The 7,037-nt window shown below is 41.6% G+C and overlaps 1 pseudogene; it reads right to left on the minus strand.

Moving 5' to 3' along the window:
* Positions 1-3,821: 3,821 nt before the first annotated feature.
* LOC103253015 lies at positions 3,822-5,255 on the minus strand (annotated as a pseudogene).
* Positions 5,256-7,037: the final 1,782 nt, after the last annotated feature.

Consider the following 7,037-nt stretch of genomic DNA (forward strand, 5'->3'; position numbering starts at 1 on the left):
TACGCCTTTTGTACACATCATACCTCATCATACAGACTGAGGCTGTCACGGGAGTGAGGGCCATGGCTACTCAGCTGAAACTAAAAGAAAGTAAAGTGAATATTATCCTGTCAGAACATAAATGCAGTTTATTTACTTAGACAAAAGAGTTCATCTATATCCCTGTCCAAACAACTTCATTGTCTGGATCTTACAAGTAGCTAAAAAACAAGTTAGTTCTGTGCATCTGTTTTTGGAACAGAGCAATGTCTGCAAAGATAAGGGCACTCAGCACAGACTAAGTGAACTGTTTTATTTTCATTTCAAAAAGCAGTCAGAAACATCAATTAGCCACAAGCCATTTGGTACAAAAGGGGAAAATGTTTGTAGCTGAGAAGAATAGAAGCAGCAAAGCACTCATCAGCCTACTAAGAATTTTAGACTAGCCGGGCTTGATGGCTCAGCCTGTAATCCCACACCTTGGGAGGCTGAGGTGAGTGGATTGCCTGAGCCCGCGGGTTCAAGACCCACCTGGGCAACTTGGCGAGACCTCATCTCTACAATAAATCAAAAAATCAGCAGGGCGTGGTAGTGCGCGCCTGTAGTTCCAGCTACTTGGAAGGCGGAGGCAGAAGGATTGCCGGAGTCCAGCAGTTCAAGGCTGCGGTGGCCGGGAGCGGCCACTGCACTCCAGTCTGGGCGAATGAGTGAAATATGCTAAAGTGAATTAATTTGGATTTAAATGCAAATTAATCTGGCAAGTGATTACAGATATATGGGTGTGACACTCAGAATGCTTTTAATTTACAAAATATTTAGATGTTATTAGTTGATAGATTATGTGATACTGTAAATGAATGTAATTGTTTTATTTATGCACTGTTACTTGGCATATGTTTTATATGATGAAAATTTCAGCAATAATCTGTAGAATATATGTTTTAGATGGTTTTTCTATAAGTAATATTTATGTTGGAGGTTTATATTTTCTTTTGTTACTCATTAGAAAATGTAGTGAGCCGGGTTCAGTGGCTCAGCCTGTAATCCCGCGCCTTGGGGGGCTGAGGTGAGTAGATTGCCTGAGCCCGCGGGTTCGAGACCCGCCCGGGCAACTTGGCGAGACCTCATCTCTACAATAAATCAAAAAATTAGCCGGGCATGGTAGCGCGCACCTGTAGTTCCAGCTACTCAGAAGGCTGAGGCGGAAGGATCGCCAGACCCCAGCAGGCAAGGCTGCAGTGGCCGGGAGTGGCCACTGCACTCCAGTCTGGGTGAATGAGTGATACTCCAACTCCAACTCCAAAAAAAAAAGAAAAAGCCACAGAAAATGTAGTGAATGTTCTGTCATTTGATTTACTGAAAGAAATTTTAAAAGAAATGAAAGGTGATTTAATATCTTAGCTTGGCGTCATCTCCACAGCTCGGGGATCCAGCAAAAGTCATTCTGAACAACTTATTAGTTCTAACTATATCGCATGCATAATAAAACTGCTCATTTGCTCATTAATATTAAAATTATCATATTCAGAGCCATGGGCATTAAGATCAATCAAATCCTTGGATTTCAGGTCATATACTAGATCTGCTTATGCTGTTTGCTTTTTTTTAAAGAATTATTCTCTTAAAGCAAGCCAGAAGCTTGTCTTTGTGCAAATAGAAATAAATCTTCATCAAATTACTTTGTTTTATATTCATAAAAGAATTAGGTCATTTCTGAGTACTTGATAGCTATATGCCAATATACCTTGGCAGGAAGAAATATTGCTTAGGTTTATAATTTGAATTATGGAATATACTCAAAGTAAATTATGTTGTCTACTGTATATTTATTATAGTTAATAGTTAAAATTTTAAGAATGACTTAATTTGATTTAAAAATGTTAATTTTGAGTAATTAGTCTAATACAAAGTTGCCATCGACATCTGTTTGCATAATCATTATGGGAAGAAAATGTACTCGTGGGTTCCAGCAATGACTTTCAATTGAGTTTGACACTTACAACAACTTTATTGGGAATATAAAAAAAATTAAGTGTCTCTTATTGTGCAGGCAGAACATTACACTGTAACTTCCATATATCATTTAATAATACAGAATAAACAAACTCTGCCATTTCATTATTATAGGGATGAAAAGAATGCCTTTGAGCTTATTTGCATAAAGGTTTGCACAGAATTAACTCTTGTCGCTGTAGCCTTTTTAGCATTTTAATACCTCAAGCAGGACTGGTTCCTTTGGACATTTCAATTATCCCTGAGTGCTTGACAGAGCACAACAGAGCTGACCTAATTGTTCTGGCATTTTCAAAGATACTGTAATTTGTACAGATATTGCAATTTGGACCAGTTCAATGAAAGGAAGGTTTTGACACAGCTATTATTAAAATAGCTTGGAAAGTTCTCTTATCACAAAGTTCAAACTGCAGATTCTGGTAAATTGTTTGGGGTTTATAATATCATACCATATTTTGATTTTAATACTTAAACATGTTAAGGCATTTTACTCTGATTAATTAAGATCAATATTGTACGATGGGCTGCCTTATTAAACAATATTATTTTGCCACCTTTGTCTTCCTTTCTGTCTGATTTAGAATACAGTACATCCTAATCTTAGCCTACACAAGTGTTTTGTTCGAGTAGAAAATGTTAAAGGAGCAGTATGAACTGTGGATGAGGTAGAGTACCAGAAGCAAAGGTCCCAAAAGATAACAGGGTATGTTTGTGATAGTTTTGTAATCCTGTGTCCACCAGAAAAGTGAACACTTTCAGTTGGAGGTGGGGTGGAAAGATAATTAGTATATTCAATGAACTGCTTTTTGAATCCAGGCATAAATGGCATAAATCAACAGTATCCTCCCCCTTTTTTCCCCCATAAAAATAATCACAAGACTGCTATGGTTACTGTTCTCATCAATTTAACATTCTACTTATATTGAAAGTTGTTTTCCAAGGTGGAACATGCTTTCTAGAGAGAAACACCTGTCTGGTTTTATACAATTCAGTAGCCTCTAGTAGAAGACAAAAGGTTGTTTTAAAATAAAGCTAATCTGTATATACTGGTATTCCTGAAACTACTTTTTTTGAATAATTTGTGAAAAGATTTTATAGAAAATAATGATTTTCCTTATCCAGATACTTTTTAACTTCCAAAATAAACTTTATTATTTGAATGCTCCCTGCTTTTGCCCCAACCATGGCAGTTTTCTATACAGTGCATTTAAGTTGAACAAGATATATCAGTATGAGAAAATTACTGGCTGCAAAGTCTAAATTACTTTTTTCTAGAGAACAAGACTACCAAGCTTAAACCTGAAATAGAATAAAAGGCATTTGTGCCTAATTAACGCCATATAGCATTTACTTGCTTCCTCAAACCCCTACTGCCTAATGTGAAGAGATATGAAGAAATTAATGTATTTTATCTACTATTGGCCCTTGAGGTTTTTTTCCTCTAAAAACACATTTATTACTAAACCAAGTATTTTAAACTACAGAGAACAATGAACCTATAATTTACTAAGTCCATGATAGATAGTTAGCTTGCATAAAATTACATACTTCATTTTAAAAACAGTCTATTTCTAAAATATCAGCAATTCAGGCAATTGGGATTTCCACAGAAGATATATTGCCATTAATTTTCTTTTTATGAAGAAAAGATCTGCATAAGAACATTACAACTATGTTAACAAATGCAACAGCTTTAAAAATCAAAACGGTGAAATAGTATATACGCATCAAGACATTCTTTTACTGGTACCAACCTGACAGCAGTATTTTAGAAGGGAATGTAGATCAAATAACCACATTTCCAAATGATAGACTTTTATACGCTTCTAGAAATACATGTTAAATATTGCACGTATAGTTAAGAATTTTCCTTTCCATTATAAATTGGAAACCTTCCATACTGATCTAAAGATAAAAGAAATAAAGTACTTGTATAGTTTAGTACTTTATTAGAAATCAATCAGACTGACTCCACAGAAACAACTTTTACATATAAACAAAACACTAAAAACTTCTTATTTGGGAGAAAGGAAATACAGTCTGTGGTTTTCTCTTCATCTCCAAATGTACAAATCCCTTTTGCCTATTTATTTGACCCATCTCTATTCGTGCAATTTAACGAACCCTCAAAGGAATTTACACATCTTTATACAGAATTCACAGTCACATCAGTAAACTGCCAGTCTTTTTATATTTTCAGTGCCTTCTCGAAATAGGAGTAACAAAGTTCTTCATTCTATGAGGCAGGAAGATGTTTCCTAAGTACTTCTTTGTATGACAAAGGTATAGTGTCTGGGAAGGACACCTCAAATTCTATTAGAAGGTCACCACGTTGGTCAGGATTCTTGGGAAATGGCAGCCCATATCCAATAATTCTTCTCCTCATTCCAGGTTTCACAATATCGTTTATTGCCATAGGTATGTTTCTTCCATCCATTGTGGGCACATTAAGTGAGCAGCAACACAAAGCCTCTTGTAGGCTAATTTTGGCAGTATAAATGATATTTGATCCATCCCTTTTAAATCTGGGGTGATCTTTGTCTTTAATGACAAAAACAATGTCTGCTGGAATACTATTTGGTGTTTCATCTCCTTCCCTGGGAAACGTAATATTGGTGCCTTCTTTCCATCCTTTTTTAATCTCAATGGTAAGAATTTTGTCTTAAGATCTAAAACTCCTTTCATCAGAATTTAGCCTTTTTTGAGAAATCTTCATTCGTTTGGTACAACCACTGTACATCTCTCTGAGTGATATGCTAAGTTCATGAATAACTGGAGGATCTTGTTTGAGGCTGGACGACCCCACAGAATTCCTGTCACTTGGATATCCATTTATGCTGAATCCAAAGGCATTAAAAGGATCTCCATCTATTTCCATTTCTACCACCAGCCATCCATCTTCCAAAGAAAACTTCAAAGGGACTGGCCCCTCCGAAAAACGCTGCAAATGTAGCATGAGGATCGCCATGGAAGGTATACCGCCGTGGAAGGTGTACCGGTGGACTCCTTGACCATCGGTCCCTTCTGCTCCGTCTTTCAACCCTTCTTCCCCAAACTGATCATATATTTCTCTCTTTTTAGGATCACTCAACACTTCATAAGCTTCCGCGTCCTCTAAATGTATCCTCTGCCTGAGGAGATTTGTTCTTGTCCGGATGAAATTTGAGGGCTGTTTTCGGTATCTTTTAAGTATCTTCATCTGATGCTCTTTTTTCAATTCCTAGAATGGAATAATAGTCGTTCCCCATTTCGAATTCCGTGAAATGAACTTAGATTTCCCTTTGTAAAAGAAAACAGCATCCCAGTCTCAGCAGCACACCGATTTCTAAGAAAGTCACGGCCTCGTTTTCCCATAATTCAGTTGCTGTTGCAAGGTTCTGAATTTTACCAAAATTAGGATGTGAACATAGTTGTTTAATGCAGAAAATTTACAGAGATGGAGTATATGGATCATCCTTTCCTGAGGAGGCAGCATCTGAAGGGAGGCCTGCATGAGGAGGACAGATGAGCCACACGAAGCCTTCCAGCAGCATCCCTGGGAAGGGTGGGTGGGTGGAGGCCAAGGATGCCGCTAAGCACACTGAAAGGCGCTGCCGTCCTGCAGACCAAGGGCTACCTGGTTCACACACGACGGGACTGGGCTTGGGGAACCCGCAGATTCCAACGGGTTTCTACTCTGCAATGCTCATACCTCCAGGAGAAATGATGAAAAGAAAACTGGGAAGGGAGGTCCTTATTTCTCTGCAGTATCCAGTGACAACTAAAACAGTGAGTATGGAATACATGAAATAAGCGGATTGGAGGGCAAATGAGACCACTCTGGCAAAATTATGTCAGTCAGAAGGTCTGACCGGCACGCAAGCCAACAAAGTATGACAACACCCAGGCCTCCTGAAATGCCCATTTCCCACACCCCCAGACACCTCTCAGTTCCTCAGTGACTGACCACACTGGTGGCCCAGCACGCGCTGCTCCTCCCAGCCCGAGTCCCACCAACGTCGAGAGGGATCAGAGCCTCAAGGGAGCGGGACGGCGTGCCTGAAGCCCCGGCAGGCGACCCCCTGACTCAGGGCCTTCACAGGTGACAACAGGTGTCAGGTTGCCTGGGGGACTCAGCGGCCACCCTGCAACAGGGACCGGAGCTTATAGTCCCGACGCCAAAACAGACTGCCAGAAGCTGGAAAAGCTCATTTCGCCCCATCCTTTTTTGAGTCGGTGTCTCCCTCTGTCGCCCAGGCTGGAGGGCAGCCTCGACCTCCGGGGCCCAGGGGATCCTTCCGTCCCAGCATCCCCAGAAGCCAGCACTACAGGCACACGCCACCACGCCTGGCTCCCTTTTCTTTCTTTCTGTTTTCTTTTTTTATGAGTCGGGGTCTCTCTCTGTCGCCCAGGCTGGAGAGCACTGGCAGCCTCATCCTGCTGGGCCCAGGAAAGCCTCCCGCCTCAGCCTCCCAAGCAGCTGCAACCACAGGCGCGCACCACCTCATCCGGCCCACTTTTTGATTCACAGCGGAGACTAGCCGGGACTCCGGCCATCCTCCTGCCTCGGCCTCCCAGCGCCAGGCCCCCTCGGCCTCTTAAGCCGGGCTCGGTGGCTCAGCCTGCAATCCCGCGCCTTTGGGAGGCTGAGGTGAGTGGATTGCCTGAGCCCGCGATTCGAGACCCGCCTGGGCAGCGAGACCTCATCTCTACAATAAATCAAAAAATCAGCCTGGCGTGGTAGCGCGCGCCTGTAATTCCGGCTACTTGGAAGGCTGAGGCGTAAGGATCGCCAGAGCCCAGCAGGTCGAGGCTGCGGTGGCCGGAAGCGGCCACTGCACTCCAGTCTGGGTGACAGAGTGAGACTCCAACTCAAGAAAAAAAAGAAAAGAAAACAGAGCCAGGCTCGGTGGCTCAGCCTGTAATCCCGCGCTTTGGGAGGCTGAGGTGAGTGGATTGCCTGAGCCCGCGGTTCGAGACCCGCCTGGGCAGCGAGACCTCATCTCTACAATAAATCAAAAAATCATCTGGGCGTGGTAGCGCATGCCTGTATTCCAGCTACTTGG

Source organism: Carlito syrichta, unplaced genomic scaffold (assembly GCF_000164805.1).
Source record: "Carlito syrichta isolate Samal-C Ts95f unplaced genomic scaffold, Tarsius_syrichta-2.0.1 Scaffold191725, whole genome shotgun sequence".
Classification (NCBI taxonomy): Eukaryota; Metazoa; Chordata; class Mammalia; order Primates; family Tarsiidae; genus Carlito; species Carlito syrichta.